The 20,499-nt window shown below is 33.7% G+C and overlaps 1 protein-coding gene across 3 annotated transcripts in view; it reads right to left on the reverse strand.

Moving 5' to 3' along the window:
* The window catches only part of LOC114331603 (unconventional myosin-IXAa), a 362,148-nt gene that overhangs the window by 296,217 nt on the left and 45,432 nt on the right, over positions 1-20,499 (reverse strand). The window lies entirely within an intron of this gene.

The raw sequence follows: 20,499 nt of genomic DNA on the forward strand, positions 1-20,499 counted from the left end.
ATAAATTAATAAATGAAAATAGTTTCTGTCCTTGTGGGATCGGTACTCACCGGAGGGACCGCAGACATTCGGATACAATTAGCGTCTCTTTGCAAAGACAATGACGTCGACTTTGCAAAGTAACAAGACACTTACTCAACACACACACACTACACATTACTCCCTTGATTTAGTGATAAGTTATACAATTACGTGGCTAAAGGTTCTAGTTCTAAACCAAGGCCAGAATCAGAGAAAAAAAATTGCGAACTCAACACTTCTCATCCCTGGAGTTACGTTTAAAACTTAAAAAATAAAATAAACTCGTAATGTGTGGAAAGTGCGTTAAAATTTGGGTTAATAGCATGCAAAAATATTGATAGAGGTATTTTCAAAAGTAATAAATTAAAGTAATTAAAAACATTTATTTTTTCTTATCTGTCTCAAAATTTAAGTAGCAATATCTCATATTGTGAAATATTTGCATCCGTGTGTATGTTTTTTTATACGATAGAAAAATAAATATTTCTAGTTATAAAACAAATCATAATTTAAAAAAATATTTTACCCTATGAGTATAATTAATAATCATCGGTTTTTTACTTTTTCACAACAGGAAATCCTACTCATAAAAAACGTAGTAGCAATAGAAGGGATTTTCCTTATTACAACGTTTTTATCAAAATTAAAGGAAAAATACATTTTCATAACTTTTATATTTTTATTTATTGAACAAACTCGATTATTACTATTTATAATAGATAAATATAGTATGTATAAAATTTGGTCGTTAGGGCTAGTAAGAAGTCTTGAAAGTGAAGTTGGGTTCCCAGTGAAGATCCCAATTGGGTTCCCGTTCGAAGTGATGCCCAGTTCGTATAAAAACTCATGTCCATGAACCTAGCAGAGCAAGGTTAGCAGAATGGAATCAGACCAAGTGCATAATTAGGTGCTAATTAGGTGCTAATTTAGTACCCCAATCGCGAATTTAGTGCTCCTTTTTTTAAAAAATTATGACGTGTTCTGCCAGGTACATATGAACTCAGCAGAGCACAACCATAAAAAACATCAAATCGAAAAGTGACCAAGCTTATAATTAAGTACTAATTAGGTGCTAATTTAGTACCCCAATCGCGAATTTAGTGCTCCTTTATTTTTTAAGTTATGACATGTTCTGCCAGGTACATATGAACTCAGCAGAGCACAACCATAAAAAACATCAAATCGAAAAGTGACCAAGCTTATAATTAAGTACTAATTAGGTGCTAATTTAGTACCCCAATCGCGAATTTAGTGCTCCTTTTTTTAAATTATGACGTGTTCTGCCAGGTACATATGAACTCAGCAGAGCACAACCATAAAAAACATCAAATCGAAAAGTGACCAAGCTTATAATTAAGTACTAATTAGGTGCTAATTTAGTACCCCAAACGTGAATTTAGTGCTCCTTTTTTTTTAATTATGACGTGTTCTGCCAGGTACATATGAACTCAGCAGAGCACAACCATAAAAAACATCAAATCGAAAAGTGACCAAGCTTATAATTAAGTACTAATTAGGTGCTAATTTAGTACTCCAATCGCGAATTTAGTGCTCCTTTTTTTTTAAATTATGACGTGTTCTGCCAGGTACATATGAACTCAGCAGAGCACAACCATAAAAAACATCAAATCGAAAAGTGACCAAGCTTATAATTAAGTACTAATTAGGTGCTAATTTAGTACCACAATCGCGAATTTAGTGCTCCTTTATTTTTTAAGTTATGACATGTTCTGCCAGGTACATATGAACTCAGCAGAGCACAACCATAAAAAACATCAAATCGAAAAGTGACCAAGCTTATAATTAAGCACTAATTAGGTGCTAATTTAGTACCCCAAACGTGAATTTAGAGCTCCTTTTGTTTCTTGCTTTTATACCGTCATATGTACAGTTTTGTAGTGCGGTTATCGAGATACACTACATTATGTCTACTCCACCTAATTAGCACTCAAATGTGAGATAGGCCAGCAACTGTATTGATGATTTTTTCAACGGCTTGACTTTGTACTGACCTCGCATAAACTTGAATGCAGTACGCGCCAAAATTTGGAAAAAAACTGAGCATGAAATTCGTTATTAGGGCACTTAATTAGCACCTAATTAGCACCTAAATTTAAGATAGGTATGTTTGGACTTTTTTGATTTTTTGAGGTAGTACTCTAATGACTTCATATGTACCCGACAGAACATGGCTTAAAGGAAAGAAAAAATGGAGCATTTAATTCGCGATTGGGGTACTAAATTAGCACCTAATTAGTACTTAATTATAAGGTTGGTCATTTTTCGATTTGACGTTTATTAAAGTTGTACTCTGCTGAGTACATATTATGTACCTGGCAGAACGCGTCATAATTTAAAAAAAAAGAAGCACTAAATTCGCGATTGGGGTACTAAATTAGCACCTAATTAGTACTTAATTATAAGCTTGGTCACTTTTCGATTTGATGTTTTTTATGGTTGTGCTCTGCTGAGCTCATATGTACCTGGCAGAACACGTCATAATTTAAAAAAAAGGAGCACTAAATTCACGTTTGGGGTACTAAATTAGCACCTAATTAGTACTTAATTATAAGCTTGGTCACTTTTCGATTTGATGTTTTTTATGGTTGTGCTCTGCTGAGTTCATATGTACCTGGCAGAACATGTCATAACTTAAAAAATAAAGGAGCACTAAATTCGCGATTGGGGTACTAAATTAGCACCTAATTAGTACTTAATTATAAGCTTGGTCACTTTTCGATTTGATGTTTTTTATGGTTGTGCTCTGCTGAGTTCATATGTACCTGGCAGAACACGTCATAATTTAAAAAAAAAGGAGCACTAAATTCGCGACTGGGGTACTAAATTAGCACCTAATTAGTACTTAATTATAAGCTTGGTCACTTTTCGATTTGATGTTTTTTATGGTTGTGCTCTGCTGAGTTCATATGTACCTGGCAGAACACTTCATAATTAAAAAAAAAGGAGCACTAAATTCGCGATTGGGGTACTTAATTAGCACCTAATTAGCACCTAATTATGCACTTGGTCTGATTCCATTCTGCTAACCTTGCTCTGCTAGGTTCATGGACATTAAAAACTCCGAGAAAATCCCACTGTTGCTAGCAATTAAATTATGTGGTTCTAGAAGCAAAACTCAGCTTTGTCAGCACCATAAGAAGCAAAGAACAAAAATTCGCATCTGGCACCAACTGTATCCAAAATGTATATTGATCATATTTATTTTCACCTTCCAGTTCTCGATTAAAAGCATCGTTTAATTCAAGAGTTGACGATGGCATTCATACATCGTGGCACAAGACGTCGCTCATGATTTCAGTCAAAGCAAAGCTTGCTTTTCCATGACCTCATTCATCTCTAGATTAGAATTCATTGAATCCTGACACGTCTTTCTGCACGTCTTTCTCCACATCATAGAGCCATCTTAGGAAGTCGTATTCTTCTTTTACTTCCTGCCACTGTTTGCTTAAATTTATTTGGTATCTTTTCTTCATTTATATTAAATTAACCCATGTAGTCTGAATGTCTTCTTAATGCAAGAAGCATAAACACCTAACCAATCACCTAATTAAAAGAATTATAGACCAGAACATCCCACTCCCTGTAAATATTCTCTTTATTCTGTCACTAAATAAAAAGAAAATTTTTGATTGTTTGGTATCTTTCTTGTCGGATAGTAAAATATTATTGTAATTAGTTATAGGTATTTGTAAAATATGTTGAAAATTTTTTTTTAAATTGATAAAAAAAACAATAAAAAATATGAAACAAAAAAAATTACAAAAAAAATATAATAAAAAAAATTTAAAGAAAAAAAATCACTAAGAGGATTTAAACCTCCGAGGGGTTGAACCGGGTTGACATCTTATCGTAGTGACAAAAAAAAACAAAACAAAAAAGATATACCAAAAAGAATGCATTTATTTTAAATATTAACATTAATAATTTTATTTGTAAAATGTATACACTATGTGTTCTTGATAAACATTAAGTATAATATATTTATAATATTTATTAACATAGTATGTACATTAGCTGTAATAAGTAGGTATAATAAGTAAAAAATTGTAATAATATTATAATAACCATGTTTCACTAATTGGCAATATTTACTTTTGATTGAGACTGGCTGAATGACTATAGTCCAAGCCAAAAAAAAATACCCATGTAGTCCTGTCGCCCGGGGGGGGGGGGGGGTACAACGGCCTTCTTTATTCAGATGGACTTACCCAAGTTTTTTTATGTATTTTGACCCGTAGAACACGAATTTTTTGGGTAACACTTGATCCGGATGTCGATAAGATTGTGATAAACAAAGAACTTGAGGAATTACATAACAGCGATTTTTTGCAAAACAAAACAATTTTTTGTATTTTTTGGGTCATTCTAAGCAAAAAATGTTCTTATAAGTTTTTTCGTAGGATGCATAGTTTTCGAGATATACGCGGTTGAACTTTAAAAAAATCGAAAAATTGCAATTTTTGAACCCGAATAACTTTTGATTAAAAAAGAAAATAGCAATTCTGCTTACAGCATTTGAAAGTTCAAGTCAAATTATATCGGTTTTGATTATTTGCATTGCTAAAAATTAATTTTTTTTACTGTTAAACAAAGCTATAAACACATAGCGTTTGAGTGATGTGTTCAATGATTTCTCATTTAACCTTTAACTACACGCGCTGGCGTATTTTGTACGCCATATATAAGAATTCTACTGCAAATATATTTAAAAAATTAATTTTCGACCTTGTTTATCTCTCTAACCTATCACTGGAATGTGATTTACAATTTGGTTTTAGTTTCGTTATAATCGGCGTTCTGGGAAGATCGTAATTTACAGTTTATTATTTGTTGTTTCCGGTGGTGGATAATATACGCCACGATTATATTAATATAAGTCGTAATATAAGTACATATTTCAATTGTTTTTTAGTCATTATGGCACAAAACATATATTTTTCTTTACAAACAATACTTTTTCTTCTGAAAAAAATCACATTTCAAAAAATTTTTTATTACTAATTTTATTTATCATGGAATCCAGTTATTCCATGATTCTAGTTATAAATCCCAATTGGCTTACTGAGAAGGAACTCCAAGTATTTACTGATGCCGAATAAGGTTTATAACAAACAACTAAGTGTATTTTCTTGTGGCGTATAAAGTACGCCACGCGTGTAGTTATGTTATAACTTGATGCGCGGGTAGTTAAAGGTTAAAATCGAACGAGTAGGTAGAGTAGATACAAGTGCTAGCGACGCAATTTCTACGTGGCATGCGTTAAAACGCATATATTGTCCACGGGAAACCCTATGTATTTATAGCTTTGTTTAACAATAAAATAATAAATTTTTAGCAGTGCTTTAAATTTCAACCGCGTTTATCTCGAAAACTACGCATCCTACGAAAAAACTTGTAAGAACATTTTTTTTGCTTAGAATGACCCAAAAAATACAAAATAATGTTTTGTTTTGCAAGAAATCGCTGTTATGTAATTCCTCAAGTTCTTTGTTTATAACAATCTTATCGACATCCGGATCAACTGTTACCCAAAAAATTCGTGTTCTACGGATCAAAATACATAAAACAAACTTGGGTAAGTCCATCTGAATAAAGAAGGCCGTTGTACCCCCGGCGACAGGACTAATAGGCCTAAAGTTCTGTTATAATAATAGTCAAAAAATAAATAGTAAAGTAATTGTCCGTCTAATCTTTATAAATCTATCTGCAAGTACAGATATGCATAAAATTATTCATTCTATAAATTTCTCAAAGGTCACCACGTGTTTTTAAATATTTTACTACTTTTAAGGCAAAAGCAAGAAATCAAACCCTTTGTAGATTACCATGCCGGTTATTACCGATAAGTTCATTACCAGTACTAATTATTTTAGCACATAAACACTATTAACAGACGAAAGGACAAGGAAAAACTAAATGAACAATCACCAAACTAATTACCTATAGAAAAAAGAAGATAAACTGGCAAATGTTAATGCAATATTAAAGATATGCTAAGAAATGCATCTGTTTATATCGTGGTACATCACATGACGATATTTATTTCACTGACAGTAGGTACCGACGTTTTCTAGCGTAGGGTCTTTAAATAAGCGTTTCCATTGCCTAAATGAAAATGGGCTATGGCGTCGAAGATACAACTTTGAACTATATCAGTTATACGCCGATCCAGATATTGTGAAATTCGTTAAAGTGTAGAAACTTAGATGGGCTGGACCCATTGCTAGGATGTCAGATAACCAGTACACGAAGAGATTGACATTTTCAAAACCGGAGAACACAAGAAGTAGAGAACGACCACAAAGAAGATGGATTGATGATGTGGAAGAAGAATTAAAGATTCTAAGAGTCTTTCTAAGATTCTAAGAGAGGAGTGGCGATTTCTTTGCGAGCAGGCCAAGATCCAAAACGGATTATTCAACTACTTTTGATGATGATGCGTTTTTATGATCTATGCCACGAGGTACCCCAGATTAAACAAAAACATATGTTTTCATTGATTTGAATCGGAGATATTGCAACTTTTATAAATTTGAAGGTCTGAGTTTGAAATAGTAAAATCACTTCATTAAGTTTTTAAATCCTTTATTTTTGGAGCATATTTTTTTGGTCAAAATTTGTTTATAAACAAAACCCCGGTGACATTCTGAAAACAAAGGCTAACTCGGGTTCTAAAGGTCGTAGGACATTGTATATTTTCAATATTCATATAGAAGTTTTTTTTGACATCCATTTTATTTCAATCTATTTTATACAAAATAATAAACAATAGATATGAGTGTTAAGAAAGTGATATAGTCAGTATTCACCCAGTGGTGAATACCTAAAAGAGTACAATAATAATTGAATTAATACAGTTATTAATAATTAATGGAATTAATTTGAATAGTACAATAGTAATAAGTTGGAATGATTAGTTAGTGTTGAGGTCAAGAGTGTCTGTTCTTTTTAGTCTTCCGTTTTGTAGAGGTGTCAGGAGATTGGTGACCAATATGTTTGGGTGAACCTGTAGTCTATTGTGGTACTTGGAGCACAGAGAAATAATTTCTTCTTTGACGGTTTGGGCTTGGAGATACCTATGTATATTATCGTTGGAAATGTACCAAGGAGCTTGGCACAGTTGCCTTATAACTTTTGATTGAAAGCGCTTTATCTTGAGTAAAGTTTCACTGGCAGTTCCCCAGATTTGGATGCCATATTATGTCCAGATGGGTTTCAGTACACATTTGTAGATCAGCAGTTTATTGTTTAGACTTAGGCATGTTTTTTGATTCATGAACCAGTATCGGCAGATCACGAGAAATTATAATCTTGGGGGACCTAAACAGTAGAACAGGCAAGAAACAGCACAATAAAGTCATAGGCCAATATGGTGAAGAAGCTATAAATGACAATGGTACTAGGCTAATAGCCTTATGCGAGCAAAATGATATGAAAATCACAAACGGATTCTTCCAACACCGAGATATCCATAAATATACATGGACACAAAATACCCGAGGGCTGAAATCAATCATAGACTATACAATCATAAGACAAAAGACTAAATTGATTGTACAGGATGTGCGGGTATATAGAGGAGCCACTTGCGGCAGTGACCACCATCTATTAAAAACAAAGCTCACAATAGGAATAGATAGAGCAAGAGATTTAAAAGAAGCTGCAGCGGAAATAGAAAAATTAACAGAAAAGAAATACAACCTAAACAGCTTAGAACAAGAAAGCGTGAGGGATTTATACAGGAGTAGATTAGATAAAAAGTTAGAAACCATGCAATTTACCAGCAATGAAGAGCATTATCATTATATAAAAACATGTCTTCAGGAAGCAGCAACAGAGGCCCTCGGACTCCAAATAAAAAACCACAGAAAAACTCCGTATTGGTGGGACGAAGAAATAGAACAAGAGATTAAAAATAAAAGAGAGAAGTATAAAAAATTTCTGAACACAAGGACCGACGCCGATAAGGTAGAATACAAGAGGGTCCAAGCTAAAGTGCGAAAAATGATATGCCAAAAGAAGAATGAGGCTTGGGAGCAAAAGTGTAACATGATTAATACACATTTAGGAGGACGGAGAAGTACAGAAAGTTGGAAAGTATTAAAATCGCTACGACAGGAAAAGAAAAGAGATATAATATCAGCAATCACACCGGATCAATGGGATGAATATTTTGAAAAACTCCTAAATGAGGAGAGAGCGGAATTTTTAAATAACAGTGATACCAGCAATGTAAATATCTTAGTCTCACCATTACGGGTAACAACAAAAGAAGTAGAAGAAGTATGTAAGTTTTTAAAAAATAACAAAGCACCAGGACCAGGGAACATACCAGCTGAACTAATAAAATATGGCACAACAAAATTATATGAAAACCTGGCTAAACTCTTTCAAAGATGCATCAACGGAGCGGAAATCCCAGAAGAATGGAAGACATCATGGATATCCACCATACATAAAAAAGGCAGACGGGATCAATGTGACAACTACAGAGGCATCGCTGTAACGAACTCGATCAGCCGAATATACGGAAAACTGATTAAAAATAAAATCGAAAACGAATATAAAGATATAGAAGCTGAAGAACAGGCAGGATTCAGGGCAGGGAGATCAACGGTTGACCATCTGTTTTGTATTACACAGATTATTGAGAAGAAACTGGCCGTCAACCAGGAGGTGCATCTGTTATATGTGGACTTAAGAAAAGCGTATGATAGCATCCCACAAAACAAACTATGGGAAGCATTAGAGAAAACCAATATAAGCGCAAATTTAATAACAGCGACGAAACAATTGTTTACCAAAACTGCATCAAGGGTGAAAGTTGGAAGCAGGCTATCGAGAGGATTCCAAATTAGCAAAGGCCTAAAACAAGGGTGCTGCCTTTCACCGACATTATTTAAGATCTACCTCGAACAAACTCTAAAACTTTGGAAACGCAAATGCAAAAACATGGGATTACCGATCAGCAACAATACAATATACACTTTGTCATTTGCAGACGACCAACTTGTACTAGCGCAAGACTACGATGATATAGAATATATGACAAGGAAATTAATAGAGGAGTACAAAAAAGGTGGTTTGGAAATAAACATAAAGAAGACCGAATATATGTGTATCGGTGGGACACAGCAGGACCTTACACTGGGGAATGGCGAAATTATTAAACATTGCGACGCATATAAATACCTTGGTATGACCATCACACAAGAAGGAAGCGTAGACCGGACGATAGAAGAAAGAAACAACCAGGGAAGAAAAGCAATTACCCTTCTCAATAGCATCCTCTGGGACCAGTCAATATCAAACAACAACAAACATAGAATATACAATACAATTGTTAAGAGCATAATCACTTACAGCAGTGAAGTATGGCAAATAAAAGAAAGATACAAGAGAAAACTTGAAGCAACAGAAATGGATTTCTGGAGGCGCTCAGCAGGAAAATCAAGATTAGAAAGGGTAACCAACAAGAGAATTAGGGAAACAATGAATGTGAAACACACAATAGTAGATGACATTAGTACCAAACAGCTTAGATGGTATGGACACGTACAAAGAATGTCCGAAGAACGACTCCCGAAACAAATCCTAACGTGGACCCCTCATGGTAGACGAAAAAGAGGAAGACCCCGCCTGAGTTGGAGAGAAGGCATAAATCGAGAAATGAGAGAAAGAGAATTGGATGAAGACCTTTGGATGGACCGAAGTGAATGGCGACTAGGCATCGGAAGACGTAGGAGAACGTTTTAAAACCGATATATATATATATATATATATATATATATATATATATATATATATATATGTTGATGTGATCTTGATTATTGATATGAGATAATATTCTTATATGTCACTTAATTTAATCAATGTATTAATACTAATCCAATTAATTAACCAGATCACATATCAATATGTTTTCAATCTCAGGGCGAATTATAAATTAATTACTTACTTTCGTGGATTCTAAATATTTCTTAATGGTTCCTAATCGGGATAGAAAAGAAAAGAGTAATAAAAATACACATATGGGTTACAATTATAATCAAAATATTTTTTATTTTATTAAAAAAGGCAATCAATGCTTAATATTTGCTATTTCTTATTATTCTTAAACATAACATTTACAAATGGGAATCTTATTTCCTTTTGGTTTTCAATTGAAAGTTTTTATTAACATTTAACTATTAGGAGTTATTAGGAACAACTCTATTTAAGTTTGATGAAGCTTTTCTGATATTATTGATTATGTTATTCAATTTTTTATGTGGAATTTAATACGAAAACCCATACATTCATGTCCAAACAAATGAGACTGACCTTTTCCTGGTGAACTGAAAATGTCCTCACACAAGACCCTTTCCTGCTATCCTTGGCTGCGATCAAACCTCGTCCTGGCTTCCAGTGATGTTCTCCTTTGAAAAACTAGCTCGAATAGCTCTCGTTCCTGCTTTTGTCGTGATGCTGTGTTCTACCTTTTTCGAAACTGCTATCAGCTACCGGGACACTCTGGGCTCAAGGAGGTTCTTTTACTCTCGACCTGGCCTACTTCTCGTTCCACGATAAATACTCCACACTCACGGAACTACACCGGCTTTCTCACTCCTCGAACACTACCGTCTACTACTCGACTTCACTTCTCGACAGCTCAAAACATTCTGCCTCTATTTGTCATTCATTCCCCTACTTTCTAAATATCCCTTCCAGATTCACAAATCAAAATTCCACCACCAACTCTCATTCGCAGTATTCCTCAAAACCAATTTTTAAACTTTCTAAATATGCTTAATGGATTTCAAAGAAAATAGTTAATTCCCATTCTAAAATTACTTTCTACTATATACAAATTTTAATGACCTATTCTCTATTTCCACTTAGTCTTATTTAGCATCGGCTAATGATCGATCCTTCCGCGAACAAACATAATTACCTATTATCGATTTCACTTGAGTCTTATTTAATCACTTCTTAAAATTAAATATAACAATTTGTTGTATACAGGTTGTTCTAAATTTATATGCCCGTGGTTGAGAAAATTGAAAATATTTTATATTAAATTGAATTTTGTCTATAATTATCAAATTTTAATTTTCATATCAAATAGAAATATAACAATATATATATATATATATATATATATATATATATATATATATATATATATATATATATATATATATATACCAGTAAATCTTTCTATATACGAGTCCCAGTTGCAGTCGTTTGTTCCAAACATGCTTTTGCCATGTTAGGCGATCATTAGAAGTGCGCATAAAAATAAATTGACTTACTACATGTTAATGCGTCTGCGTCATTTTAAATGTTTATAAGCTTAATTTATTCCATATTGCTATACGGAGTGGAAACATGGACTCTCGGAATTACAAGTATGAGGCGTACAAAAGCCTTTGAGATGAGGGTTTTCGAAGGATGCTGAAGATCTCTTAGGCAGAGCACGTGACCAACAACGAGGTCTGGGACTGACTGAGAAGAATGAGGGACTAAGAGAGAACTCCTAAATATTGTAAAAAACTGAAAAACGAGTTATCTAGGACATAATTACAGAGGAGAAAGACAACTTTTTACGACTTATAGCGACACACTTCGTTTATTATTATTTTTTAATTGCTAATTTTAAATATTATCTTTCTTTTCTAAACGAAAATAATATAGGTCTGGATCCCGCGTATGAAAAAAAAGTTGATTAATAGCAAGCTGAAAATTTGTTAATAGCTTAACGGTGTCTAGTCGGACAAACATTGATGCACGGGAACACTGGAACAGGGGAAGTTTTAACGGTGGAGCATGATAAACGTGTCGTCCTGACAAGTTTATGATGGTGAAAAATATCAAGTTGTTTTTAAGTTTATTCAATAGCCAACGTTATATAATATATAAAAAAATGTTTGTCCGACAAAAAGGTTGGGCATTTTAACGAGTCCGACACGTAGAACATGTCACATCACAGGAACTATGTTGGTGATGAATAGCAGTCTGATTTTTGCATGAGAGTTTAATGAAAGGTTAAAAAAGCAATTGGAAGTTCTGTCGGACAAAATGAATGGGAAATTTTCCTAGTCGGACATTCTAAACATGTAAGATATAGACAAAAATGTTGGTGATAAATAGCAAGCTAATTTTGATTTGTTTATGTACAAATTATATTTTGTAACGCAAAAAGTTATATGTCGGACAAAAAGTTTGGGCAAATCGAAGGAAATAAATAAAAAACATTTTCTCAGAATGACTTAGTCACATATGGATAAAGCTATTTTAGGTGTATATTATTATTTATATTCACATAGTTGCATGTGCATATATATACATGCACACTCCAAAAACAGTGAGGTAAGTATCAATGCATGTATATATTTCAAAACAATTATTTTTTGGGTGGAGTTTGTTCTAGATATTCTCAAAATGATAATAAATAATGTCAAAGAACATATGAAACCAATCTCTTAGGGTTTTCTAATTAGGCGCATCAGAAAGTACGGAAAATTTCCTACAAAAATCGTTGTATACATTTTTTTTCCATACTCAAATCTTAACCCTGTAAGCGACATTGAAAAATGTGAAGAGTCTAAAACTTCGGTGCTTATAAGAATAGACTTAAATATGATACATTATGCTTAGAAGTATGTATTAGAAGGCTGCATTTGTCAGTGTGACACTTTGTGCTATATAAAGTAGTATTTGAAAGTACATGGTCTCTGAGTTTCTGTTTGCCACGTGTGTTGGAAATTAAAATTTATATTAACTATGGAGTGTTTTTGTGTCTATTTTTGAGTGTCAACAGTTTAAATTTTAAGTCGCCAAATCAAAAGTGAAACCATTCAACGGAACATTTTTGAGTAATTTTCGAACATTTTACAAAGTTAGTAAAATACTTGGTCATCAATTCAATGAGGTTCAGTTGCCAGATAATTGTGAAAATTCTATTGAATATCATTCTTCGTGCTATAATGCTTTGCTTGATTGAAAAAGGGTACCTAAATAAATTATTACTAAAATTGTATAACGTAATTTTTCTCAACTTTCTACAAATGAAATAATAATGTAATTAATATGTCACATGGCTAGAAATAATTTGCTGCCAAAATAAATCGATTAGTTTAAATTTGAAGTTTTTTTTTTCTCTGATTCTGGCTTTGGTTTAGAACTAAAACCTTTAGCCACGTAATTGTATAACTTATCACTAAGTCAGGGGAGTAATGTGTAGTGTGTGTGTTGAGTAAGTGTCTTGTTACTTTGCAAAGTCGACGTCATTGTCTTTGCAAAGAGACGCTAATTGTTTCCGAACGTCTGCGGTCCCTCCGGTGAGTACCGATCCCACAAGGAGAGAAACTATTTTCCATTTATTAATTTATAATAAATGAAAAATTTCTGCCTCTGGTAGGATTCGCAAATTTGAAGTTACGATTGCAATTTATTATGAATTATTGTCAAAAGTGACAGTTTTTCTTAAAGGGAAATGTATTCATAGACATAAGGGTAGACAGGGAATACAGTCCAAAAAGTCGATAGGTGGTCTATCTATCTCTTTTAACCAAGCGATCCCGCGCATGTGTCAGACAAAAATAGCTAGACCACTCAATCCATAATATAATTTACCTGATCTACTATAAATGTATTACAGTGAGGTATCTAAGTGATGTTGAGATAAATCGAAAGATATCGATTGTAATTGATTGCAGGTACTTTTGGCATAGAATAATCACCCCTTATTGAAATTTCAAAAATTATTTTTTTAAATTGTCCGACTACAAAATCTACCCCTTATTTTTTTCCGACAACAGTCATTATTGGTAAGGAATAATTTACTTAATTAAATTTTGTCTTTGTCGGAAAGCTATTTATCACCAGCATTTTTGTCTATATCTTACCTGTTTAGAATGTCCGACTACGAAAACTTCCCATTAATTTTGTCGGACAGAACTTCCAATTGCTTTTTTAACCTTTCATTAAACTCGCATGCAAAAATCAGACTGCTATTCATCACCAACATAATTCCTGTGATGTGACATATTCTACGTGTCGGACTCGTTAAAATGCCCAACATTTTTGTCGGACAAACATTTTCTCATATATTACATAACGTTGGCTATCGAATAAACTTAAAAACAACTTGTTATTTTTCACAATCATAAACTTGTCAGGACGACACGTTTATCATGCTCCACAGTTAAAACTTCCCCTGTTCCAGTGTTCCCGTGCATCAAAGTTTGTCCGACTAGACACCGTTAAGCTATTAACAAATTTTCAGCTTGCTATTAATCAACTTTTCTTTCTTACGCGGGATGCAGGTCTAATATGGGTCATTTAAAATTCACATGTGTTTCGCTCCTAAAATACAAAACCAGATTGTATAAAATTAATGTTTTTTTCTGGGAAACACATTTCCCATTAAATAGTTACCTTATCAGACCTTATGTCAATAAATTACTTTTTAAATGAATTCGAAGACGCTTCTTAAAACTACAGAAGTGTTTTCAACTTTCAAAACACCAGATAAAGGGCCAGCCTCTTTATGTGGATAAATTAGTCTTCAACGTAAAACCACAAACATGTGTCTTTAGTTCAGCCACATCAGTCGATACACAACCCCAGCACTGCCGTGCTTAGCGAAAACGCCGTATCTGCAAAAATCTGAAAAAATTAGATTTATACATTTTTCTAACCCAAATGTGCATATCTATCTTATTTGCTTACTAAAAATGACGTAAGTTAAGCCAAAATACATTAAACACAATGCATTTTATGCCGTATCTGCAAAAATGTTCATGGATAGTTAGAATAAATGCGTCATCTGAAAAATACTTAGAAAAAACGCCGTATTTAAAGGTCACTTGCCGCGTTTATCCTAAGCAGGCACTAGATGCGGCGTTCTGCCTAAGCATTTGACAGATTTTTACAGCAAGTGTAAAATTTTTAATAAGGTTAGTTTGTTGCCATTTTTCAACGTGAACGGTTGTTTGATATAATTTTTTAAATATGTCAAATAGAAAATAGAACAAAGTTAATACTGCAGAAGGCTATTTTTTCTTTATCAATAGAAAATCTAAACACATATGTTTGAGTTGTTGGTGATCTGGTGATCAAGAAATAATGTGAGGCATAGCGGAGTTTCCTATGTGTATGAATATTGTTGTTGATGCGACATTGTATTATTACGTTACATCAGGCATTTTAAACAGTGCTTTTATAAAGTTTGTTCGAAATAGGAATTTTGGTACGAAGTATTTTGATCTCCGTACGTCGTAGAATTTCCAAATAAAAAATGTGTTATAAAAGTACATAGTTAAATCAATGTATAATAATTAATAATTAAAAATAAACTTGATCGTAAATGTTAATCGTTTCTGGAATGTTTTTAATTTTAAAATTCAAGAAACATCCCTTAGCGGCAAACTTATTAATTCCAAAATTATTTCCAACACTTTTTTTATCCATTTTCATGACACACTTTTATAAAAAATGTTTTTTATTCTCCTTTTTCATCGTTATATTGTCATTATTATACAGTAGACTCCCTCTATAACGAGAACTGAAATGGCAGGTCAATTACCTCGTTATACGCGGATCTCGTTATATCAGACAACAATTATATTGTGCATACATACCTATATCGTAGTATTAACTTTCTATTATATAGTGATGCCATTCGGAGCAATATAAGTTGCTAAATATTGTTTCTTCGACAATAAGGCTTCGCCCTCATAAATTATAAATTTTTTTACAATATTCAGTATGGCCAATAAATAAACAGAACAGGAAGAACTTTATTATAGGTAGGCGTGGATTTTTATTAAAGCACTACCCTCGATATCTTCAATGGAGTCGGCCTCAACAGAAAACAGTGGAGGCATGTTGTCGAGTCCGCTAGAACCCACGAAGGGTTGTAACGCCATGGAGTATTAATTAAGTACTACCCTGGAGAACCGCACAGATGTTGGGAATTTGAATTTATGTATACAGGTAGGTAGTTGGGCTATTTACTTATAGCCATTACAGCGCTAAAAATAGATAAAGAATAATAAAGATAAGATAGATATTTTATGATTTCATTTTTCCTCGTTATAGAAATGTTCAGTTCAATAGGAATTTTATGGGACATCTAGTGTACCTCGTTATAAGCGAAACCTCTTAATAACCGTGTTCGTTATAGAGAGAGACTACTGTATTATAAAATAAGAAAATGCTTAGCACAAACGCAGTACTGCATTCTTCCCAAGGAGGAAGAAGTTAATTTTTATGTAGTATACTTAGAAAGAACGCAGTAACATGAGTTTTTAGAGTAAATAAAATATATTTTGCCAATCTTAGGTATAAATATGAATTCTATGATATTTGTTATGTATATAAAGTAGAAAACAAAAAAAATTCTAAATAGTTTTCAACGGCTAGACATTTAAACAAAAACCGATTTTACTCAAATGCGATCTCTCTGCAGATACGGCGTTTTTCCTAAGGACGGCAGAGCAGGCATCGGTCGGTCATACAACCCTCGCTGGGCCCAAACAATAACAAACCCTCTTACGAGATATAAGCACGCCTTTTTTAATCAAAAATAAATAAATATATTACTGTTCGTTGTTTTACACTTATTTTAATTTAAGTTAATTGTTTCCGTTAACCACCTACGGAACAGACTCTTAATGGAAGGGATAGTGGAAGGAAGAAGAGGTCCAGGAAGAAAAAAATGCTCCTGGATGAAGAACGTAAGAGACTGGACAGGCATGGGCACAAATTCGATATTAAGAACCGCTCAAGATAGAGAGCAATTTGATGTAGTTATAGCCAACCTTCAGTAATGGAGAAGGTACCTTAAGAAGATAAGTTTAAAATCCCAGTACTTTTGTAAAGCTAGTTTAGAATATTTAGCATAAACTTTTTAATTAAAGCATAAATAAACCTGCAAAAAACCGAATACTTAACAACAGAACAAGAACCAATGAGAAACTTGGAAATGAATGATGATAGGGAAATTAACGGCACTTCTTCTTCTTCTTGTAGTGCCTATCCGTTTCGGATGTTGGCGACCATCATAGCAATCTGTACTTTGCACACTGCTGCTCTGAAAAGATTTGTAGTGGTTGTGTTGAACCACGTACGTAGATTTTTCAGCCACGAAATCCTTCGCCTTCCTGGTCCTCGCTTTCCCTCTACTTTTCCCTGTAAGACCAGTTGCAGCAGTCCATATCTTTCACTGTTCCTCATGATGTGACCGAGGTATTCGATTTTGGCTGTTTTTATTTTGATTAACAGCTCTTTTTCTTTTTGCATTCTCAGCAAAACACCCTCATTAGTAATGTGGTCGGTATAAGATATCTTCAGTATTCGACGATAAAGCCACATCTCAAAAGCCTCAATTTTCTTGCAGGTGGCGTCTGTGAGAGTCCACGACTCAACTCCGTACAACAGTATAGGAAAGATATAACATCGTAGTAATCTGACTTTTATGGGTATCGACAAATCATGACATTTGAACAACTTTGCCATTTTTTGAAATGCAGATCTTGCTTTCTCTATCCTACATTTGATTTCTATAGAATGGTCCCAATTTTCATTTACGTTCGTACCAAGGTAGGTATATGTTTTTACTCTTTCTATTTGTTGACCATTCACACTGATTCGTCCAAATTGCTGTTCATTCTTAGAGATCATCATACATTTGGTTTTCTTAGTGTTTAGTGAAAGTCCGTATCTCTGACTGACTTCTGCGATCATTAACTCCTGTAGGGCTTCAGAACTGTCAGCGAATACCACAGTGTCGTCTGCGTATCTTATGTTATTGATACATTCTCCGTTAATTCGAATTCCGGCTTCAACATCATCCACTGCTTCTTGAAAGATTTCCTCAGAGTAGATGTTAAACAGCAGTGGGGATAGTATACATCCCTGACGGACCCCACGTTTGATTTTGATATCGTCGGATTCTCCTGCCTCTGTCCGGATAGAGGATGTTTGATTCCAGTACAGATTGCTGATAATCCTTAAATCACAGGTGTTAATTCCAATATTGGTTAATGTCTCCATCAGCTTGTCGTGCTTTACTGTATCGAACACTTTATGGTAATCAATGAAACATGCATAAATATCGCAATTTACGATTCTACATCGTTGAAATAGCACTTGTATGCTAAATAGAGCCTCTCTTGTACCCACTGCATTTCAAAAACCAAACTGTGTTCGGCTGATTTTTTCTTCGCACAGTCTATAATATCCTTTGACGTATAATTTTTAGAAATAGTTTTAAAATGTGGCTCATAAGGCTGATAGTTCGGAAATCACTGCAGGATACGGACTTTGTTTTCTTTGGTAAAGCAACAAACGTCGACTTCAACCATGTTTTTGGTATTACTCCGCTGTTAAATATTTTGGTTAGGCGTTGAGTACCGTCGGTGTTAAATAGTTTTATGAGTTCAGCATATGCATTGTCAGGTCCAGGAGCTTTGCCATCTTTTAGTTGTGATATTGCTCTTTCCACTTCATCTGATGTGATTGGTAAGTGGTCATCACATATGTAGGATGGAGGTTGTTCGGATCTAGTAGCATCAAAGAGTTCCTGTATGTATTTTGTCCATATGCAGATTTCTTGATTTCTGTCTGTGATGATATTCCCCTGTTGGTCTCGCAATTTGCTTGCTGTAGCAATATGGCACTGAAAAATTCAAATACTTAGGATTCGTACTCTTAAAGAATGGAACCACCGAGCAAGAGATAACCAGCAGATTATCACAGACAAGAACTTCTATTAAACAAATGAACGGGGTACTGTGGGATAAACAGATTACCAGAAATACAAAGAAGAGAATATATAACACCTTGGTACGTAGTATAATGACCTATGGAGCAGAGAATTAGGTAATAAACAAACGAAACAGGTTCAAAATTACAGCAACTGAAATGGAGTTCATGAGAAGAAGCTGCAGAGTGACAAGAATAGATCGCATTACAAATGAAGAGATAAAACGAAAAATGGCAGTAGAACAAAAGACATCCTCAGCTACATCGAAATTTTATAAAATTCTCCAGTGACACTTTTGACTCTGATACGTTTAAAGGTGGGAAACTATCAATATTTCCCACTAGTTTCATCTCTTTTTCTTTCATAACGTATTATGTTTTCCATCTTTTGCGTTATTTCGCCGGTTATTAGCGCACTGATCTCTTTATAGCAAGCAGTATATCATTAATAAATTCTTTTGCTATCATAATGCTATTTATACAGGGTGTCCAGAAACTCTACCGACAAACGAAGACAGGATATTCTTCAGATAATTTTAAGATAATTGAACCCAATTCACTTAGTCCGAAAATGCTTCCTAAGGGAGCTAGAGCTCTTTGAAGATGGCGTCTTGTAATTAGTTTTTCTTAAATACCGCCAGAACGCTTCTATTTAGAAAAACAAAAATTGGTACGCGTATTTATTTTCAAGATATAAATCTAATCTACCCATTGCAAATTTCTAGTACCGATCATAGGCGTCCGTTTTGGGTAGGGCAACGGTTATTTTATCCCATAACTTTTTTATCTTTAACTTTTATGCATTTCTGACACTGGATTATTAAATTGTGAAGTATTCTAGTAATAAAAGGTACTCTTGTTTTAAATCGGTAGGACACACCGTTTTCTAGAAAAATCGATTTGAAAATTTTTCGCTTTTTGAATAAAAAAAAAAAATTCAAAAAAAAAACTATTTAGAGAGACGAAAACTGGTACATTTATTTATATTCCAGAGATAAATCGATTTCATTAATTGTGAATTTCTAGTACTTGTCATAGGCGTCCCTTTTGGGTAGGTCAACAGTTATTTTATAGCATAACTTTTTTGTCTTGAATTTTTGAGCATTTTTGACACTAGATTATTAAATTATGAGGTATTCGAGTACTAAAAGTTACTCTTACTTTATGTTGGTAAAATACTTCGTTTTTTGTTGAAAAGTTCTTTCAATTTTTTTTCAAATTCCAAAAACGAAAAACTTTCAAATCGATTTTTCTAGAAAACGGTGTGTCCTACCGACTTAAAGCAAGAGTACCTTTTAGTACTAGAATACCTCACAATTTAATAATCCGGTGTCAAAAATGCATAAAAGTTAAGGACAAAAAAGTTATGCGATAAAATACCCGTTGCTCTACCCAAAACGGACGCCTATGAGCGGTACTAGAAATTTGCAATGGATGGAATCGATTCATCTCTGAAAAGTAAATATGCACACCAATTTTCGTTTTTCTAAATAGAAGCGTTATGGAGGTATTTAAGAAAAACTAATTTCATGACGCCATCTTCAAAGAGCTCTAGCTCCCTTAAGAAGCATTTTCGGACTAGGTGAATTGGGTTAAATTGTCTTAAAATTATCTGAGGAATCTTCTGTCTTCGTTTGTCGGTAGAGTTTCTGGACACCCTGTATAAGTAACATTTTTATAACTTGCATTTTAAATCTACTTAGG

This window comes from Diabrotica virgifera, chromosome 6 (genome assembly GCF_917563875.1).
Source record: "Diabrotica virgifera virgifera chromosome 6, PGI_DIABVI_V3a".
In the NCBI taxonomy this organism is placed as follows: Eukaryota; Metazoa; Arthropoda; class Insecta; order Coleoptera; family Chrysomelidae; genus Diabrotica; species Diabrotica virgifera.